Here is a 20871-nt window from a genome sequence, read left to right as displayed (position 1 = left end):
GAAATACCAAATACCAAACAGCCCGGAACGACTGCCGCCAAACCCTTCGCGACACCAAAGACAAAGCCTGGATCGACTTTCTGGACGGAATCAATCCGGACCAGTCCTCGACCGAACTCTGGAGGCGTATCAACGCGTTCCAAGGTAAGCGACGAGCAAATGGAAATACCCTGAGCATGGACGGCGTTACCCACCGGGACCCAGAGATCGTGGCTGACGCGCTAGCCGACCACTTCCACCGACAATCATCTTTCCTGGAGTACCCTGAAAACTTCCGCAATAAACATCCAGCTCCCGCAGCGGAAATCACTTCCTTCCAAGTTCCACCTGCTTGGTAGTCCCGATACCAAAAAACCATGGCCCAGCGAACGAAGCAGGAAGTTACCGACCCATCGTCCTCACCAATGTCGGCTCCAAAATAATGGAGCGAATGGTCAACCGTCGCCTAACGCACTTCCTGGAGACCTCAGGTAAGATTTATCATCGCCAACACGCATTCCGCTCCTGCCGTGGTACCGGAACCTATCGGCCAAAGAGGCAAAGACGCAAGGCAAACACGTCGAGCTTGTGTCCCTCGACATCTCCCACGCGTACAACCGTGCATGGACCCCCGGCGTCCTCAAGAAACCGACACTCTGGGGTGTCTTCGGCCTCCTCACCTTTATCAAGAACTTTTTACTCGACTGCTCGTTCCGAGTCTTACACCTCAAAATCGATGAAGGAGGAAACCGGAGTACCCCAGGACTCGGTGATTGCGGTGACACTGTCCCTGGTCGCCATGGAGGATTTTTTTTTTCATTAATTAATTTGAGTACTGCAATCTAAAGCTTTCATGTTGTTCTGTTGATTGCGCTATTCAAATTAATTCATGAAAAAAATGCTACTTATGTCCTTTTGAAAAGATAAGCGAGATGTTAAGGCGATAAACCGTGGGCAAAATCCATTCTACCACCAGGGTGGCCACTCAATTTCCATTTTGGATTTCCCGGTTTTTTCCCGGTTCAAATATTGAACTTTCCCGGCAAGTGTATCGAGAAAAAATATGATCGAGGAATGAGGTGTTGTATTCCTTTGACAAATCAATCTGTGAAACAACCATCCTTTTTTACTCGACATTTTTTCGATCGTTTCATGTGACTTAAATTCAGTATCAAAATATGTGGAATTTTATTACAATACATTCTAAATAAATCAAAGAAAACAATATGGTAATGTGTTAATAAACCGCCCGTTAAGCAAATTCCGCTGTGACGCTTTTTTCAGTAACAGGCTTGGCAGTTATAAGCCAACCGCTCGTTCCTGCTCTATACGCCTTGGATGACCATTCTAGCAGTCACTGTTAGAACTTCTAACTTAGAAGTGAATCAAAGCTATTTCTGCATTGGTTTTTTCTTTTTATACCATTGGCAACACATTAATTAAAACGAATCTCTGGTAAGTGATAGAAACATTGCTATTAATTATTTTTCATTGTAAATTCTGATTTGAAAAATAAACGAGCTCATTATATAATTTTGATCCGAATTGTGATTAATATATCAAAGATTTTTCAAGCAAAATATTTTTCTTAAAAAAAACATTAAAGCGTTCTTCAGAAAAATAATAATAATAATATAAAATAAATAATAATAACTACCGAAAAAAGGAAGTTAAAGATGAGATATGTTTTCATATCATAAAGCACTTCTATTCAATATGAGCTCAAGGCATTCGTATTCCGTTGTTATGAACTTGCTCAAAATAACGCCTTATCAAGTTAAAAAAATAACATGCTTTAGGAACTTGAGATAGGATTTATTTAAGAAAAATTAAATGATTTCGAAACGTTCATGCTTAGAATCGGAATCATTATTCAAAAACGAAACAGCTCAAGAAATATTTTTGTCAGATTTCTCTGAGAATTTCAAAGCGGATTTTAAAGTGCTGTTTTTAGGGAAAGCATTTTATAAGAAATTGAGTATCGCTAATGGTTTTACAGACCACCATGTGTTCGAAAAAAAATCTTAAATTCAAATATACTTCTAAGATTCCAGTTTAATATCTTAGCTTTAGAATGATTTTTGATATTTTGTAAATTCTGTAATGCTGATATAATTTTCTAAAATTATCAATCAGATTTATAGAAGGTAAGTGTGTTTTCTTGAATAGAAACAATTTAACACAAAGAAACAGTTTTAACTAAGAAACATATAACACTAAGCAGATTTAAGAGCTAAGGTATTTGTATTTAGAGAAGAAAGCTGGGATACGCGAAAGGATCTTAGAAGCAAAAGGGTTATCGATTATGAGTTCTTCAATATTTGAACTGAGAAATTTATCCTGAAACTTCTGAAATCTCTTAGTTTTTATTTATTTACAGTTCTCTGAAAATCTCCGATGTAAATATGTACATTATGTGAAAGATTTTGTTTTGAAAAGTGTATTGGAGGTAACCACTTTCCTTCGATGGGACTCAAACTCATAACCCTCAATACTGAGGGCAAAATCTTCCAGAAAATCAAAAAAAAAATCTTTTTAAAAGATTGATAAATTCTGTAAACATAATTCTTCAAACGTGATTTCTAAAACCTATGATTGTCAAGGAATTTCTGTGTTGTTATGCTGGACACGAAGAAATTATTCAACTGTTAAGAAATCACGGAAAAATTGGGATTTCTGAGCTCAAAAAAATTCCTTATAAAAATGTACATCCTAATAAAAAAACTTTAACAATCTGATAACAAAACTCATTCAAACAGCATTTCATAAATCCTAGAATTTAAATAAAATGTAAATAATTATCGGAAAAAATGTTTAAAAAAACAGACAAGAAGTTAATTAGTTGATTATAGCTTGCATTTAGTCTATCGAAACAAAACTAAAAATCAAATTCCCGGTTATTTCCCGGTTTTTCCCGGTTCTACCTGATTCCCGGTTAATTCCCGGTTTTCCCGGTTCAGTGGCCACCCTGTACCACGATAGCAATCTCATTCGGCGTCTTCTGGACGAGCAACAAACTAGTACTCACTTCTTTTGAGTACATTTTTACAAATTTGCAATACAACAATTACAATCTATCGGTGCGGCATTTGAAAGTAAACATAAACAAACATACTTTCATCAGAAATTAGTTACTAGCTACTCGAATTAACCCATAATTAAAGTTTTAACATTTTCGCATTACTTTCTGCCGCACCCTGTAGAACAGAACACGGTCGAAAAGTGAAGCAATTAGTTCGTAATTAAACGTGGTACGTATCGGACGCGGATCCGTGTATTAGTTTTATTCTGCGCGGTCGGATAGTAAATCGGACGCATAACCTTCGCGGGATCCGAAAATTTAGTTCTGTGCTGATTACGCGATTGATCGTATTTCGATTAGCAAGCAAAACGGTAGCGCGATCCGAGATATTTTGTTTTGCTCTGTACCGTTCGGAAAATAAATAAATTACGCGTTTTTATTTGCATTTCATATAATCCGAGTAATACGAAGGGCAGGGATTGACACGAGTGGTACGATTTTCACGAAGTCCGTCCAGTTATTTGGTTTCGCCGACGACATTGATATCATGGCACGTAACTTTGAGAGGATGGAGGAAGCCTACATCTGACTGAAAAGCGAAGCTAGGTTTGGACTAGTCATCAACACGTCGAAGACGAAGTACATGATAGGAAGAGGCTCAAGAGAGGTCAATGTAAGCCACCCACCACGAGTTTCTATCGGTGGTGACGAAATCGAGGTGGTTGAAGAATTCGTGTACTTGGGCTCACTGGTGACCGCCGATAACGATACCAGCAGAGAAATTCGGAGGCGCATAGTGGCTGGAAATCGTACGTACTTTGGACTCCGTAAGACGCTCCGATCGAATAGAGTTCGCTGCCGTACCAAACTGGCTATCTACAAAACGCTTATAAGACCGGTAGTTCTCTACGGACACGAGACCTGGACGATGCTCGTGAAGGACCAACGCGCACTGGGAGTTTGTGAAAGGAAAGTGTTGCGTACCATCTATGGTGGGGTGCAGATGGCGGACGGTAAGTGGAGGAGGCGAATGAACCACGAGTTGCATCAGCTGTTGGGAGAACCATCCTTCGTTCACACCGCGAAAATCGGAAGACTGCGGTGGGCCGGGCACGTAGCCAGAATGTCGGACAGTAATCCGGTGAAAATGGTTCTCGACAACGATCCGACGGGAACAAGAAGGCGAGGTGCACAGCGGGCAAGGTGAATCGATCAGGTGGAGGACGATTTGCGGACCCTCCGCCGACTGCGTGATTGGCGAAGTGCAGCCATGGGCCGAACTGAATGGAGAAGACTTTTATGTGCAGCACAGGCCACTCCGGCCTTAGTCTGATAATAAATAAATAAAATAATCCCCTCCAATAAATCGTATCACTCACCAAAGTGAATCCAGATAAAATATCCTGTACAACTAACACAATACCACATCTCAAGACAATCGTGGAGATGCAGAGGTGTTCTCAGTCTTTAGTAGCAACGAGAGTCGAACTAACAATCCTTCCTTTTCTATATGACCGTAAGGACGTGGCAGGCGCCGTTATTGACTTAAAATACGTGAGCTCCTGAAACGTGTACATTGAGAATGGATAGCAAATCATATGCTCCATTTATTGTGCTTTCTATGCAATTTTTCGAATTTCCATGGAAAATTCCCTAGAATTTCCACGGTAAATTCTCTCAAATTTCCACGGAAAATTACCTCAAGTTTTCACAGAAAATTACCTCGAATTTTCACAGGAAATTCCCTTTGAATCCCATCCATGGAAATTTATTCAAATATCCTTCGAATTTGCACGCACAATTTTTTCCAACTTTATCGTAAAGCTACTTCGCATTTTCTCGAGAAGTTCCATCGAACTTCCACGGGAAATTCTTTCGAATTTATACGGAATGTTCCTTTGAATTTCCATGAGAAATTCTTTGGAATTTTTACAAAAAAATCCCACGGCTTTCCACGGACAACTCCCACGAATTTACATAAGACATTTCCACTAACTTCCTTGGGAAAGTGCCATGGTTATTCACGGGAAATTCCGTCGGATTTCCACGGGGAGTTGCCGCAAATTTCCACAAAAAATAGACAAAATTTCTTTAAAACGCCGTTTGCAAAAAGTGCTTTTAGCGAGATGCTGAGCAAACTTACGATAAACGCCGACGTCAAAGCCGGTAAAAACCTCTTCTTGTGGAGAAAAAGACCAACAAAAAATAAAAGAGAATGAAAGGGAAGATCCCACAATAACAATCTTATTCGTCGCGGAAACAGCAATGATGATTTAAATCGTGACTGTCTTCTGCATTAGGGATTGCGATAAAAATATGTAGGAGAAGCGAAAACCAATCCCTTTGCATTTAAAAGTGTTCTTCTTCATACATTTTATATATAATCGTTATTATATTCTTGATGATCGAAAATTGAGCTCGATACCATAGCCATCAAAGTTCCAATAACATTTGCGGTGAAAACTTACTTGCAATGGAAGATTGAAACACTAAAATGATAACAATTTGAAAACTAACCTGGAAATAGAGAAAAGAAAACAAAATTTTTATTAAAATGTGTTTGTAGATGAAAGCTGAAAAATATTATCTTTCAATTAGATTAATTAGATAGCAACAAAGGTAGATCACAGTGTATATTGCACGAGAAAATAGGATTTCATCTAGATAATGACCTTGATGAACTCCGGCTTCTGCCGTAATTACATGAATTTAAAATAGAGACGGATAAGAACTTCACTAAGTACCGGAAGAATTACCAAATTTCCCGAAGAACCCCAAAAGGAAGTGCTATTCTTTGCCCAAGTGCTCTAGTGTTCGCTGGTAAAAGCTTCGCGTTTGGAAACCTCGCATGAGCGTGTTATAGACAAACAGACAATTCACCACCGTTGATTGGGCGAGGTTGCTTGTAAAACCAATTAGCAATACCGCGCGCGGCAAGGCCCATACCCACACTCGGATTCCTGCACTCTCGAGTTTCAATAGCTCAATTAGGACCGCGACGAGCCACGATTATGACTAGAGCGCAGCGGCGTTATATATTATTTTTGAGTGCAGCAGAGCTGCAAGACGGGGATTTTTCCATTAATCAGTGCATTGTTCAATAGGCAGGTAGGAACCGAAAACAGAACATGCAGATCGGAGCTACACCCACGCAAATCAGTGCAGTTCAGTCAGTCAGTCAGTCGAGCGGACGGGGGGTTTAAAACAAAACGATAATCGCTTTCTTTCGAGTTAATTGACTTGCATTTGCGAGCTGTTGCGCGCATGCATGCACCCATCACCGCCCTGCCGGGAAGTCGGTTTTAGTGGAGGTGGTGGGTGAAGGCGCAGAGCGCATTTCGTAAATTGCAGCTCGTGGTTGATGGCAATTGGTGCACTACTGTTTGGTCAAAAATAAACATCCAACATCCAACTAAATAACCAAAGCTATGGTATTCCGAGGAATGCAGCACGTGATCACGGCCGAAGCTGGTTTGCAAACGTGACGGATAAGACTGAAATAGGGAAAGGGAAAACGTCAACGACATACTTCAATTTCTAAACAGGGCGTGAGATCGGTGCTGTCTATTTGTGAATGGATTTCAGGCGCACATGTCTAACGTAACAACAGAAAACGTCGCTGAGATGAAAATATTATTCGTGAGACAACCCCTTGATTCCTTATTCCTCGTGAATATAATTCTCTACACAGGATGAAAGTATCAATGATTTGATTATTACTACAATCAAACCGTCCAATAACTTGAACAAAGCAATACACTTGAGTTGGTATGCGTTTCGAATGCTGCACTAAAGATGCAGTTAAAGAGCCGTTCAGCAAATTACATCGCAATTCGACGCAATAACCCTTTTTCATCGCGTCCATTACGATCATCAGTCCTCACCACTTCGGGTCGCCGCATTTGTCCACCTGTCGGTCAGTCCACCCCACTTGCACTGGCTAGCGGCAGCGGTCGTAGCGACCATCAAAATAACTTTCATTTTTCAACAACCAAGTTTTTTTTCGCATTCACTTCATTCCCATTCACGAGCAGAAAATGTTGATATTCGCTATTCGCATTTCCATCATCCGCTTGTTTTGGTTCCGTAATTGAGTCCAAGTCGCACGCTGCAAGTTGAAATCGGTAAAAAAGTATGTGGATCACATAAATTGCGGGTCGTCGTTGAAAACGCCATACCACGGCTTCTATTTGATTTTTACAATAAAGGTTGGATGAAATGAGAATTGGTTGACTCTTTTACGTGCAAATATAAACGTAAACATATAAAACGTATCATGTTTTGTAGTGATTTATACAGATACATATTTACAATGTGCACTACAAACAACTTTTTTTTTATTAACTTTGAAGTATGGTTATGAAACCCATCTTATAATAGAAATTATTTTTTTACCTTTTGAAATTTCGACCCCGATTCAACCACATACGCCGTTTTCAAACATCAATCCAGATAAAAACAGCTGCTTTTCCATACGATTCGATCTGCGTCGTTGAATCTGGCTGGCTTGCGTACGGTGAATGATGCAGACGTATTGCGACGCATTGCTGCAAGGGGGGATTGCTTTTCTGAACAAGGAAAAAAGAATGTAGGCCGCGAATGCTTTTAACCTCAATACAAGTCCAATGATGACGATGATCGTTATGGCGAGGCCGACCATGGGCACGATGATGATGTTGGTGACGACGGTCGACGAATGGTGTGACGCCACCAGCATAGGCCGTTGACTACGCACTTGCGGCGATGGGAAACCGATTCTCATATGGTGGTGCGTAGTACATGAGTCTTTCGTAATCTGCCAGGCGATTCGTCGTCGTTGTGATGGTTGATCATAATCAAGCACTGTTGTAGTCGTTGCAACAACGTGGAATGATGGTGATATTGGATTGCTATCGTGTTTCGATGATGGCGTTGACTAGATACTGTAGATTTTAATGGTAAAAACGAATTGCAAGCAGGCCATTTCTGTTTGTCTTCTGATAAAGAATAACTGACCTCCATTCAGAGAATGTGATGAATTGCCTTTTATACAGACACCTTAAAGACTCATTCGCGCATGGTTCAAGTCCTTAGATAAAAATAAACGTTATTTTTGGTTCAGACTGCTGTCTTTTGCATATTGCTTCTCATATTAAACTATTTTTTTTTCAACATGAACGATGGGTGATTTTCCCATACTGCCTATGATTGCATAATTGTTCCACCTTTGCCGGGTTTCCTATTCATATGGGACAGTTATGCGATTACAAGCGCATAGCTGATGATATTCGTGATTTACTTGCCTCTTCGTGTGATGTCTCCGATTTGCACATCAAAACTTTAAAACAAATGTACAATCCGAATTAGAAATGATCTAAACTCTAAAAAAATGCAGCGATTTATTCGATTTAACAATTATACAATTTGAAATTAGTAACAATTTATGATTACCCCTCGAAATGACGCACTCGCAGCAAATTCATCATGATTTTCAACGGTATAAACAAGATACGAATTTCTCAAAAGTCGTGACGTGCTTCAAGTTTCACTGAACCATTGGCAACAACTCGTACATGTTCCGGATATGCATACGTAGCTCCTGCCTGCGTTCCCAACCGTCCAATTTGAACTGGACAAACCGAGCACACCTATCCGCACATTGCGTCCCCACAACATGTGTACAGTTTCACACAAATCTTCCCAGCCATTAACATTTAGGCAAAAGAACAGTTGTTCGTGCGTTTCATAATTGCCATAATTACCGTTCCGTGTTGCTGCTGATTCTGCTGGCAACCGCCAGACTGAATCGATTTGAACAACTGACGACGACGACGACGACGACGAAATCGACGATGAGGGTTTGCAATTTTTATGCCGGTCGAACCTGATTGTCGTCATCCGAACCAGCAGCGCTACCTAATAGTGGCCCGCATGGATATATGAGTGGGCCAGACACATCTCCTCTCTGCTGGACGGACACGACGCGTGGCAAGAACCTGTTTAGAATTTATCGCTTTTGCATTTCTTGCGGCCGTCGTGACATGTCTTCGAAGGTGGGCACAAGTTTCAGACAGGTGAAACAGGTCCAGGAACATTGGGACAGAATGCCTTCTTAGTCGGACACACTCTATAGGTTGCAGTAATCGTCGATTAAGATTCTGGCCAACGGAAACATGTTTCTTCTCCAATGTACGACACCCATTATCAAGTAGTGGCAATAGCAACAGTAGGCGCTCGAAAAATGTGTCCGTCAATATCGGGTTCGGCTGGCGCCAGGCAGGGGAAAGGGACGACCTTGCTTGCGTCAATAACAAAAGCAGCAACAGCTGCCGCCAGAAGTAGGTTATTGCCGATGCACAATCAGAGCGAAATCGAGAAGGAGGAAAACCGTAACAACACCACCGCACCGCGCCGTATCGCCGGAAAATGAAAGAGAAAATATGTTTGTTTTATGTACTGTCGCTTGCCTCCTTCTTTTCCCTTTCCAACATGCCTATGATTATGTACTCCATTTTACCTTTCAGTGCCGAGCTTGGTCGGGTTCGGTTTCCGCAATCAGTGCTATATTTTTTCGCTTGAAACCAAGAATAAATTTCCTCCACTCTCATCGTGGCGCTGCCAGCAGTAAAGAGTGTGACCTGCTTGCTGAACCGCGACTGAGGCCATTGTTTTCACTTTCCCATGGGAAAAATAATCTGCGCACCATGGGAAACTGTCTGAGATTGCGCGACGCTACCGGGCGACGCGATTGCTGGCTCATGAAGAAACAGAATAAATTGTAGCACAAAGTAGCTACCAGTAGGTCGGTACTATTATTCAGATCCCACCGATACTTCTGCTGTTCTGACGATTGTGTGTTAATTACCACTGGCTGGCTGGTGCCCCAGATTAAATCCCCACACATCCGTTGTACCGTACAGAGCCGTGATTCGGCGGCTGAGTACATGACAATCATTTTGTTGAAAACTCTGGCGGATACAAATATCCTTTGAAAATGTGTCCATTTTTTGGTTTAAAAAATCAATTTTCAAACGTCTAAGACGAGTTTATTACTTTCCATTTAATTCCACTACGTTTTGTTATCTTAGCAGATAAGGAATTCGACCTCAACTGTGAGGTCGTCATCATTGTCTCGTACTTGACTCGACTTTATGCTTTTACGAAACATTGTTTAAACCGTTTTTGGTCTGGGCTATGAAGTGGACCCGAAATAAACTTGTTTTTGTCCAATTTCTATGAAATTTTCAGAGCTAATGCGTTAGCATGTCGTCCATTGATAACTAATCAAAAATGCCTACAATGTTGTTGATGCAAATGTGTTCAATCATTGTCTGATATAAGAAGTTGGATCATCAGAATCCGGTTCCGGATATTACGGAAACCTGATTCCCTTCTCCTGGAAACTTCTCATATGGTTTCAAACGCAAGCTTGCAACTTATTAAAAATCACGATTTTGAAAGACCATACAAGCAAAAGATGGGATTTTGAAGGTTTCTGGACACATTGGCCACATCTGGAAGTGATTTTGAGAACCTGGTTTCCTTAGGGTAGTGGACAAATTTTGATCAGCATCAAACCTATACTAAATTAATGATTTCGTGTGTGTTACTTCTACGTGAAGTTAAACGATTTACAATGATATGGAAATGCTAATATCATCTTCCAAACTTGGACGTACATGTTCATGATAGCATTAGAGGCGAAAGTATAGAATTGATAGTTCCGTTAGGATACGGCAGGCATGAAGAATGTTTTTATAGAAGTCGATTTGAAAGCGAGCGGAGGGCAATATCATCATATCATATCATCAAACCTATCTTGTGACGTTCCAAACTTCCTAATTTTCAAAGACAAGAAAAACAGATAAAATTTGTATGCTTTCTGGCCACATTGTCCGTTTCCGGCAGTATTTCGGGGAACCTGATCCCTTAGGAAAGCGGACAAATTTCTATTAGCTCCAAAATCTATCACGCGACGCATCAAACTTCATATTAAAAAACAATCCCAACGGATGCATTTTTCAAGCTTCCTGGTCATATTGACAACGTCCGGAAGTGTTCTTGAGAACCTGGATCACTCAATTTCATGATTATGGTCATTTTTGGACACATAGGACATATTTATAAACTTTTCCGCAAAACTGGCTTCCTTGGAAGTCTTATCTTACGACGTATCAAACTTCTCTATATTGAAAGACAAACTCAACAGATGTAATTTTGAGTGTTTTTGAACACATTGATTGGTTACGTTCATAAGACAGGTCCAAAAGATTTATCATAACTAAGTTTGACTAGCAATGATGAATAAATAATCGATATGACCTCGTTTTAGATTCGATTTGTATACCTACGATTTAAAGAACTGGAGCGTCATCTAAGATAGGAAAGCTGATCAATTAATTCCATTCTTTTTTTTGTCCAAATCTGATATAGAACGAGCTTAGTCCAATTATCCAATTATCATTTCTAGCCTTCACTAAATTGGGGTCAAATCTGCTGGTATTGTATTTCAAAATCACCCATTTTTTGTCCTTATTTTTGTGAGTTTTAACTAGTTCTTCACGTACTCAGGATTATGGTGATTGTGGGTACTGATTCTGTCTACGTTGGTAGATATATTGGTTGAACGTCGTTGGAGGAACTAGTGCCGAAACTTTTGACGAAAGCAAGGGTAGATGACTAAATCTCCGGTTCAGGGTTTGACGGTCCCCGATTACACGACACTCCCTCAAGAGAGACTCAAGCCTAATATGCGGGAAAACCGGACCGGAAGATGATGGTGCAGGCAAATAAATGAGTTCCTGGACTCAGCCTTCCAGACCGAAAGCGGCTAAGACGATTGATTACTCCAAGTCTTCTCGCGGAGTGGCCTCATCAAAACGCAAAATCTTGGTTACTGAGGTCGGACGAGGCCAATCCATCAGCGGGGAGGGGGCTTTGCTGGCTTGTCTGGTTAGGGTATTAGCCATTGGGGTAGGCAACTTGATAGGGTATGTAATCAGGTAAGATGGCCGGGACAAACTTATATTGTCACTAGGAGGTTCTTTTGGGTATCAATGCTGTCAATGCTGGAAAGGACGATGGAAATGAATCTTGGGAACTGTAAGTTTTGTAGCCCTAGCCAGTCTTCAAAAAATCCCACGCTAAGAGCTGCTGGGATTTAAAAAATTAGATCGAAACCAATCTTACCCCCGCAATGCATCCCAATCCCGGAAAGCATTGCTTTTCTATAAGTCACAAGGGAAGATTGAATCCTGGGAATGGGATACAATACTTGTCCTCTTGCCTTATCTGTGGACCTTGTGTTCTGTTCCGTCAACTCTGCTGTAGTTGCTCTGTTGCTTGTTGATATGCATCATCCTCCGTTGGAAATATCTTTCCCAACGCGACGTGAACTGCCGACTGATTACTCGCATTGTGCAGACGATAAGCCAGGTATGGATTTTGGCAAGGTAGATTATGAGTTGCTCTGCGGCGATCTTCAAAATGTTGATTGGGACTGTTTAAATGCGAGTCAGAATGTTAATGAAATGGTGAATAAATTCTATTTCATCGTTCAACAATGGTTGCAAGCAAATGTTCCTGCTCAACGGCGCCCAAAGTCACCTGCTTGGAGTACCTCGTTACTAAGAAAGTTGAAAAGGGAAAGAAATGCCAATCATCGAAAGCATCGTGCGCAACAGTCTGTCGAGAGCAAACTCCGTTTCCAACGTTCTAGCTATACCTACCGCAGCTTGAATTTGGAACTGTTTGTGTTGAATTGAGAATGCAAACCAATTTCAAAAGCTTTTGGAAGTTCGTTAACAGTAAAAGGAAAAACTCATCTATTGCAAAGAATGCTGTGTATGACAACGCTGAAGCGAAAACATCTGCGGAATGTTGTAAACTCTTCGCTAGATTTTTTGAAGCCGTATTCAATCAAAGCTCTGCTACCGATGCCGAAGCTGAACTCACCTCGGTAGACGTTCTGGACTTGATTAGCCTACCAATATTCGTGGTCACCACCGCAATGGTCATCGCAGCCGACATGAAGCTGAAAAGCTCTCTGTCTCCAGGTCCAGATGGGATTCCATCTGTTGTATTCTGTCGCTATTCCACTGTTTCGTCAGTTATCCACAAATCGTCAGCTAGGCTTTATTGCTAAAATTGCCAAATGTTTTACCTCTCCAGCAACGATCATTGCTACCGGACCGATTCCATCGAACAGCATTCGGCTACAAGAGCCGCTATCGTCGATGATCCGGACATTCACGGTAGTACGATTTCGTGTTTGATCGTGTTTGACCACTCGCTTCACTCGTTTTTTTAAATGCATTAAGACATTGTAGTCAGACGGATCAGTACTAAATAAATATAGTCCTCCGAGTGATTTGCCTTTGCTTTGTTCAAGTTGTAAGTTTGATAGTTTTCTTCCATTTCATTTAATTTTCATTAATTTTAAGTTATTTTTTCCCTTTCAAAATAATGACAAGTCTTCCTCGAAAATCTTTAAGGTAAGGTCTGACGCTTACAGTGTTATAACTCATTTTGTGTTGAAGAATTTCAAGACCAAATTCAATGGCTGTTGATTAGAAGAATCTTTTCAAGAGGCTCGGAAGCCTTCTTTCTAGAGGCTCGGAAGCCTCCTTTCTAGAAGCTCGGAAGCCTCCTTTCTAGAAGCTCGGAAGCCTCCTTTCAAGAGGCTCGGAAGCCTCCTGTCAAGAGGCTCGGAAGCCTCCTGTCAAGAGCCTCGGAAGCCTCCTGTCAAGAGCTTCGGATGCCTCCTGTCAAGAGCCTCGGATGCCTCCTGTCAAGAGGCTCGGAAGCCTCCTTTCATGAAGCTCGGGAGCCTCCTTTCAAGAGGCTCGGAAGCCTCCTTTCAAGAGGCTCGGAAGCCTCCTTTCAAGAGGCTCGGAAGCCTCCTTTCAAGAGGCTCGGAAGCCTCCTTTCAAGAGGCTCGGAAGCCTCCTTTCAAGAGGCTCGGAAGCCTCCTTTCAAGAGGCTCGGAAGCCTCCTTATCTCCAGCCAGTCAAAAACTAAAACCCTCGAGCGAGTGCGGTTCTCAAAACAGCAATGCCGTTGAACAGTTTGGCTACATCTCCCTGCACCAAAACCAACTGGAAGCATCATAATCATATTCTTTTTCAAAATACTCTGAAATTGTGTCGTATTTCCCATTGCTATTCCTCATGATTTCTTTATAATGAAATAAATTAAAAGTAATAAAAATTCAAAAACGTTTAGTTATTCTGTCCCATATATTCTTTTCACTTTAATAATCAGGTTGTCAGTCCTTGACTGATTCACTTTAGTGTTTTCTATTATTGGGACAAATGAAAGACTTTCTAGACCTCTTGACTACTTCAGTTGGTTTGGCTTCAACTTAGGTTACTTTAGCTGAACAAAACGAAACATATTCTATACCTTATGTAAAACTGCTTGTACGGCCATTAAAAGAAAAACTATTTTAACTGTTGATTGGACCCTTCGTGATTGATATCATTTTTTTTATCGATCTGTTGAATCTATCTTTTTCAATATATTTTTGGGTCCACATAAATGATGATACCCATTTAAATGTTGGAAGATGAAACCTTAAATTGGTGAATTACTGCAGATGCATAACAAAATTGTAATCAGTCTTTTTAAATATTGTTTAAATGGAATGTTGATTAGAACAAGCGAATGAAACCTCTGTATTCCAAGGCATGACCGTTGCTAACCTTCTGCCAAATTGTTTTCCATGCGTCGTGCAACAGTTAGCTCATCCACTTTTGTAGGTTTTTTGGTGAAAGTGGAGACAAGACGTCTAGAGAGTTCACATTCTGCCAGATGGTATACTGTAACATTGTCCGGAACTCCGTAGTGTCCGGGCATTCAAGCGGAACCCGTCCCTAGCAGCGCATGTTTGACACTTGGATCCACGAGCGGGCAGAGGAATCAGAGCGCATGTCGGAGAGAACGCTTGGTGGGCCGGTCACGTATCCAGAATGTCGGACAATAATCAGATTGTTCTCGATGACAAATAAGGCGAGATGTGCAGCGAGCAAAGTGGATCGATTAAGTGAATGATATGCGGACGTGCGACGTGCAGCCATGGACCAAACGGAGTTTTTAATAAATAATAATAAACAAGTTATGAAACTTACTCGCATTTGATGGTTGTTACATCCACACAATTGCAATATCAACTTACCTAAAAAGAGAAAAATGAAAATATATTGTTAGTATATTTAAAAATAGTGTGGCTGGCAAAATGAATAATATTTTATATGCATTGAAAAAAAGCAGGAAATAGATTTTTCATAAGCATGTAAATGCCGGACGAAGGAATATTTCGTGAAAAAACAATAAAGCCGTCTAAGACGAGTTTAGTACTCTCCATTTAATTACACCAATTATTTCGATATCATTACAGATACGTATTTCGACCACAACTGTGTGGTCGTCTTCAGTGACTATGTAATTGATGGAATTAAATTGAGAGTACTAAACTCGTCTTAGACGGTTGAATACATTCCACTAAAAAGAGCTTAAAATATTTCTTCTGAATAAAGATAATTGAAAAGTTATTCCGTCTGAACAATAAATAGTTCAACTGATCTACGATTCAGTGACTCAAAAAGTTTAATATTTTAACTACAACAAAATTTTAATTTGTACGAATTTCGGTTCCGCACGGTCGCTCACATTGTTTCGTCCGCGTCATGTTTGAAAACATTTTGGTCCGCATCAAACAGCGTTCGTTCATATTTTGGTTTAGTTTTCTTCTATTCCTCGAAATCGGCGTCAATGTCAGCGAAAGTCAGTCAGAGCAGCATAGAATAGCAGCGTCCGAGCTGTGAGTTATTTTAAAACACTCATCATTCACAAATCTCAGTCGCGTACTGCGCCTCTTCCGTCCATCTTGTTCTGTTCGAAGTAGGTACGACCCAGTGGCGGTTTACGATTGTTCGTTGCCATTTGCTACCAACAAACGAAGAAGACGCAAAACAATTCAACGCTCGCCTTGACAAGGTAAATTGAACGTCAAATGGCGCAAAATGTTTATAAGTTGATAAGATTTGCGCATTGGACTAGTTCATAAATTATAATTTATGCCATGCCGTGACTTTTATTACATTATCTGCTCTACCAGTTTAGATTATGAACACTGTTGAAAAGAATAGATCATAAAAATCACAAAAAGACCGCATCGTGCTTTCGTGCTGTGCGGTTCTTTCTCTCTTTGCGGAAGGAAGTTTTTAATACTACCCGAAGCTATTTTAATTTCAACGGTGCTTCTTAGCGCTATTTGTACCCACTGATCCCGTTACGATCTTTGCAAGGACCCGTGCCTTCGTTTTACGTTGGACCCGTTTGCGGAAGTAAAATTCCGACAAGCGGTGGTAATCCTGCAGGGACACCGTTCTGGGAAAAAACCTCTTAGAAGGTCACGTCTCCACGCTCAGCAATGAGTATTAACAAAAACAAGAGGAATCTCTGAATTCTCCACTTCCTTCAAAGAAACAAGGTTTCAAGACCGTCCTGCCCAAGCGCGGAAAAAATAGAAGGAAGCTGGAGAATTCAGATATTCCTTCTAACTCTAATATCGGAAATAATTCTTCTCCAATCGAACTGAGCAATCAGTTCGATTTGATTAATGATGAAATTGAGCAAATCGAATCTACCTCTAGCCCAGGTGATTCGATTCATGCGAAAAGCAAAGGATTCCGCCAATTGTGGTATCTGTTGCCGAGTTTTCTGGCTTCCGGAATGAGATTTTGAGTAACCTTCAGGGGATCAAGGTTTCATTTCAGATTGCTAGGAAGGGTGACTGCCGCGTTTTGCCGGGATCCTTTGACGATCGCAAACGTCTTCTTCACTATTTAACTGAGAAGCGCCATAAATTCTTCACATACGACGACAAAACTGAGCGATTGTTCAAAGTCGTCTTGAAAGGTCTCCCCAGTGATGACAAATCACTGGATGAGATTAAAATTGAAATTTCTCAATTACTTGGATTTTCACCAGTCCAAGTAATTAAGATGAAAAAGAAATCCCATTCTGGTACTTCCCAGATGGGCATTTCTCATGTATTTTATTTAGTTCATTTTAACAAAAGTGAACTAAATAATATGAAAAGTTGGAAAAGGCCTGTATTATGTCTCATGTCCGTGTTACATGGGAACATTTCCGCAGGCCTGGGGAAATTTCAAAACCCTACCCAGTGCCGTAAGTGCCAAAAGTGGGGTCATGGAACCAAACATTGTCACATGGATGCTAAATGCATGATTTGTGGTGGAACCTCTCACGCCAAGGACGCATGTCCTGTGAGAGAAGATTCCAATAAATTTAAGTGCGCAAACTGTGGGGGCAATCATAAATCCAATTTCTGGGAATGCCCTTCACGCAAAAAGTTTTGAATTCCGTGCAAAATTGATGACGGGAAATTCCAATCGGATCCCAGATTCGACGGGTAGAAATTTTTCAAACGCTCAAATTTCGAAACCGGTTACCGGTCGAGCAATTCATACCCATCACAATTCACAAACAAATTTTGCCGCTCGTCAACGGGTAGCAAGCACTTCAGTAAATTCCAATTTTTCCAATGTACCTACGTATGCAAACATCGCTGCTGGTAGACAAAATTTCTCTTCTCAAAATGAGGTTTATACCCATGTCCCAACGGAAAATAACGGTCATGTTGCCGATTCAGGTAGCATGACTGCTTCCGATTTGATTTTTAACTGGACAATTGCATCACATGATTGATGCAATGTTCAAAGCAAATACCATTCCTGAAGCTGTTCAGGTTGGTATAAAGTACACACAAAAATTGTTATCGGACTCCGTTTCAATGGATCCAAATAATTGTGTGAAAGTTCTAAATTGGAATGCCCGCTCTCTAAAGGGTAAGGAAGATGAATTATTCAACTTCCTTTCAGTTCATAATGTGCATATTGCCATTATAATTGAAACGTATTTAAAACCAGGACTCTCCATTAAAAGAGATCCAAACTATTTTATCTACAGAAATGATCGTCTTGACAGCGCCTGTGGTGGGGTCGCCATTGTCATTAATAGACGTATCAAACATAAATTATTTTCTTCGTTTGAAACCAAAGTTTTTGAAACCTTGGGAGTTTCTGTTGAAACAAATTTTGGACAATTTTCCTTCATTGCAGCCTACTTGCCTTTTCAATGCAATGGGCAGCAAAAGAATTTGTTGAAAGCTGATCTTCAAATTCTGACTCGCAACAAATCAAAATTCTTCGTAATTGGTGACTTCAATGCCAAACACCGTTCATGGAATAATGCTCAAAGCAATTCCAATGGTAAAATTTTATTTGAAGATTGTTCTGCGGGATATTATACTATTCAATATCCCAATGGACCAACTTGTTTTTCTTCCAGTCGAAATCCTTCTACAATTGATTTAGTTTTAACGGATTCAAGTCAGCTGTGTGGCCAATTGGTAACTCATGCTGAGTTTGACTCTGATCACCTTCCTGTGACATTTGAAATCTCACAAGAAGCCATTTATAATCCAATCAGCTCTACTTTTAATTATCATAGAGCTGATTGGGATTCTCTCAAAACGTATATCGATAGGAATTTTGATGTTGATATTCCTCTCGATACCAAAAGTGATATTGATAATGCTCTCGTATCTTTGACAAATTTAATTGTCGAAGCCAGAGGCATTGCAATTCGAAATGTGAAGTTAAATTCAACTCCATTATTATTGACGACGATCTTCAGCTACTGATCCGTCTTAAAAATGTGAGAAGAAGGCAATACCAAAGAACTCGCGATCCCGCGTTGAAAGTTATTTGGCGAGATTTGCAAAATGAAATTGAAAAACGTTTCGCTATTCTGAGAAATACCAACTTTGAGAATAATGTCTCGAAGTTGGATCCCAGTTCGAAACCCTTTTGGAAATTAACAAAAATTCTTAAAAAACCTCAAAAGCCAATTCCAGCGCTTAAAGAGGGAAATACAATTTTATTAACAAATGGCGAAAAGGCTCAAAAACTTGCTCAGCAGTTCGAGAGTGCCCATAATTTTAGTCTAGGTCTCACTAGTCCAATTGAGGATCAGGTTATACGGAGCTTCGAAGACATTCTCAATCAAGAGAATGTTTTTGACCCTTCGTTGGGAACCAATTTGGATGAAGTGAGATCTATTACTAGAAAATTTAAAAATATGAAAGCCCCGGGTGATGATGGTATTTTCTACATACTTATCAAAAAACTTCCTGAGAGCTCTTTATCCTTTTTGGTTAATTTATTTAACAAATGTTTTCAATTGGCATACTTTCCAGATAAATGGAAAAACGCCAAAGTTGTTCCAATTTTGAAGCCGGACAAAATCCAGCTGAGGCTTCTAGTTATCCTTAATCAGTTTGCTTTCTTCAATAAGCAAACTGTTTGAAAAGATTATTTTAAATAGAATGATGGTTCATATTAATGACAATTCTATTTTTGCTGATGAGCAATTTGGTTTTCGCCATGGGCATTCAACCACTCATCAGTTATTAAGAGTTACGAACTTAATTCGGCTCAACAAATCTGAAGGATATTCGACTGGAGTTGCTCTTCTTGATATAGAGAAAGCATTTGACAGTGTTTGGCATGAAGGTTTGATTGTAAAATTGATGAATTTTAATTTTCCTCTGTACATCATTAAACTGATCCAAAATTATTTATCAGATCGCTCACTGCAGGTAAACTATCAGAATACTAAATCTGATAGATTACCTGTAAGGGCTGGTGTCCCCATGGCAGCATACTGGGGCCCATATTGTATAACATTTTTACTTCTGACCTACCTGATTTACCACCAGGGTGTCAAAAATCTTTGTTTGCAGATGACACGGGCCTTTCAGCCAAAGGGCGAAGCCTTCGTGTCATTTGTAGTAGATTGCAAAAAAGTTTGGATATTTTCTCCACTTACTTGCAAAAATGGAAAATTTCCCCGAATGCTTCCAAACTCAGCTTATAATTTTCCCACATAAGCCGAGAGCTTCTTATTTGAAACCTTCTAGCAGACATATTGTCACTATGAATGGGGTTCCAATTAATTGGTCTAGCGAAGCTAAATATTTAGGACTTCTGCTAGATCAAAATTAACTTTTAAAAATCACATTGAAGGCCTTCAAGCCAAATGTAACAAATATATTAAGTGCCTATATCCACTTATAAACAGAAAATCAAAACTTTGTCTTAAGAACAAACTTTTGATTTACAAACAAATTTTTAGACCTGCCATGTTGTATGCTGTGCCAATATGGACTAGTTGCTGCAATACCAGAAAGAAGGTACTTGAGAGGATTCAAAATAAAATTTTGAAAATGATTCTGAAGTTGCCTCCGTGGTATAGTACCAATGAACTTCATAGAATTTCTAGTATTGAGACATTGCAACAAATGTCCAACAAAATAATTTCCAATTTTAGGCAAAAATCGTGGAATCTTCTATTGCAAACGATTAACTCCTTGTACCCTTAGTATAAAATAGGTTAAGTTTAGTTTAAGTAGAAAACATTGTAATTCCTACATGGTTCAATTCAACCAGAGGAAAATTCTAACTGCTAGAGGCAATTGAAATGTATTAATAATAACTAAAAGCGTAACATAGCAAATAAGGATGATAGTGTTAAGAAAACACGGAACACCTAGTCTAAGAGATGAATGCATGTATTAGATAATTAGCAAATAAAATTAGTTCAAAAAAAAAAAAAAAAAAAAAAAAAAAAAAAAATAAAAATCACAATGGTCCATCGAAGATCTTGAACTAAATTAACTATGAAATCTCCGCAAATTACATGACGCTCTCCTCTATTTTTCCTGTTAAAACGCAATGAGTCTAGTCTAAATCTCAACCCAAAAAAAGCGGGTTCCCAAGAAACAAATATTTATCTTACAAATG

At 39.9% G+C, this 20871-nt stretch overlaps 1 protein-coding gene across 4 annotated transcripts in view; it reads right to left on the bottom strand.

Annotated features, from left to right (window-relative positions):
- The window catches only part of LOC134222556 (AN1-type zinc finger protein 6), a 123076-nt gene that overhangs the window by 29903 nt on the left and 72302 nt on the right, over window positions 1-20871 (bottom strand). The window contains exon 2 of one of the 4 annotated variants that reach the window (XM_062701732.1): window positions 5470-5518. The exons of the other annotated variants lie outside the window; for them this stretch is intronic. The gene's annotated coding sequence lies outside the window, so the exon portion shown is untranslated. The remainder of the gene's footprint in view (window positions 1-5469; window positions 5519-20871) is intronic. 4 annotated transcript variants of the gene reach the window in all.

Source organism: Armigeres subalbatus, chromosome 1 (assembly GCF_024139115.2).
Source record: "Armigeres subalbatus isolate Guangzhou_Male chromosome 1, GZ_Asu_2, whole genome shotgun sequence".
In the NCBI taxonomy this organism is placed as follows: Eukaryota; Metazoa; Arthropoda; class Insecta; order Diptera; family Culicidae; genus Armigeres; species Armigeres subalbatus.
This window is presented reverse-complemented; position numbering and strand designations above follow the sequence as displayed.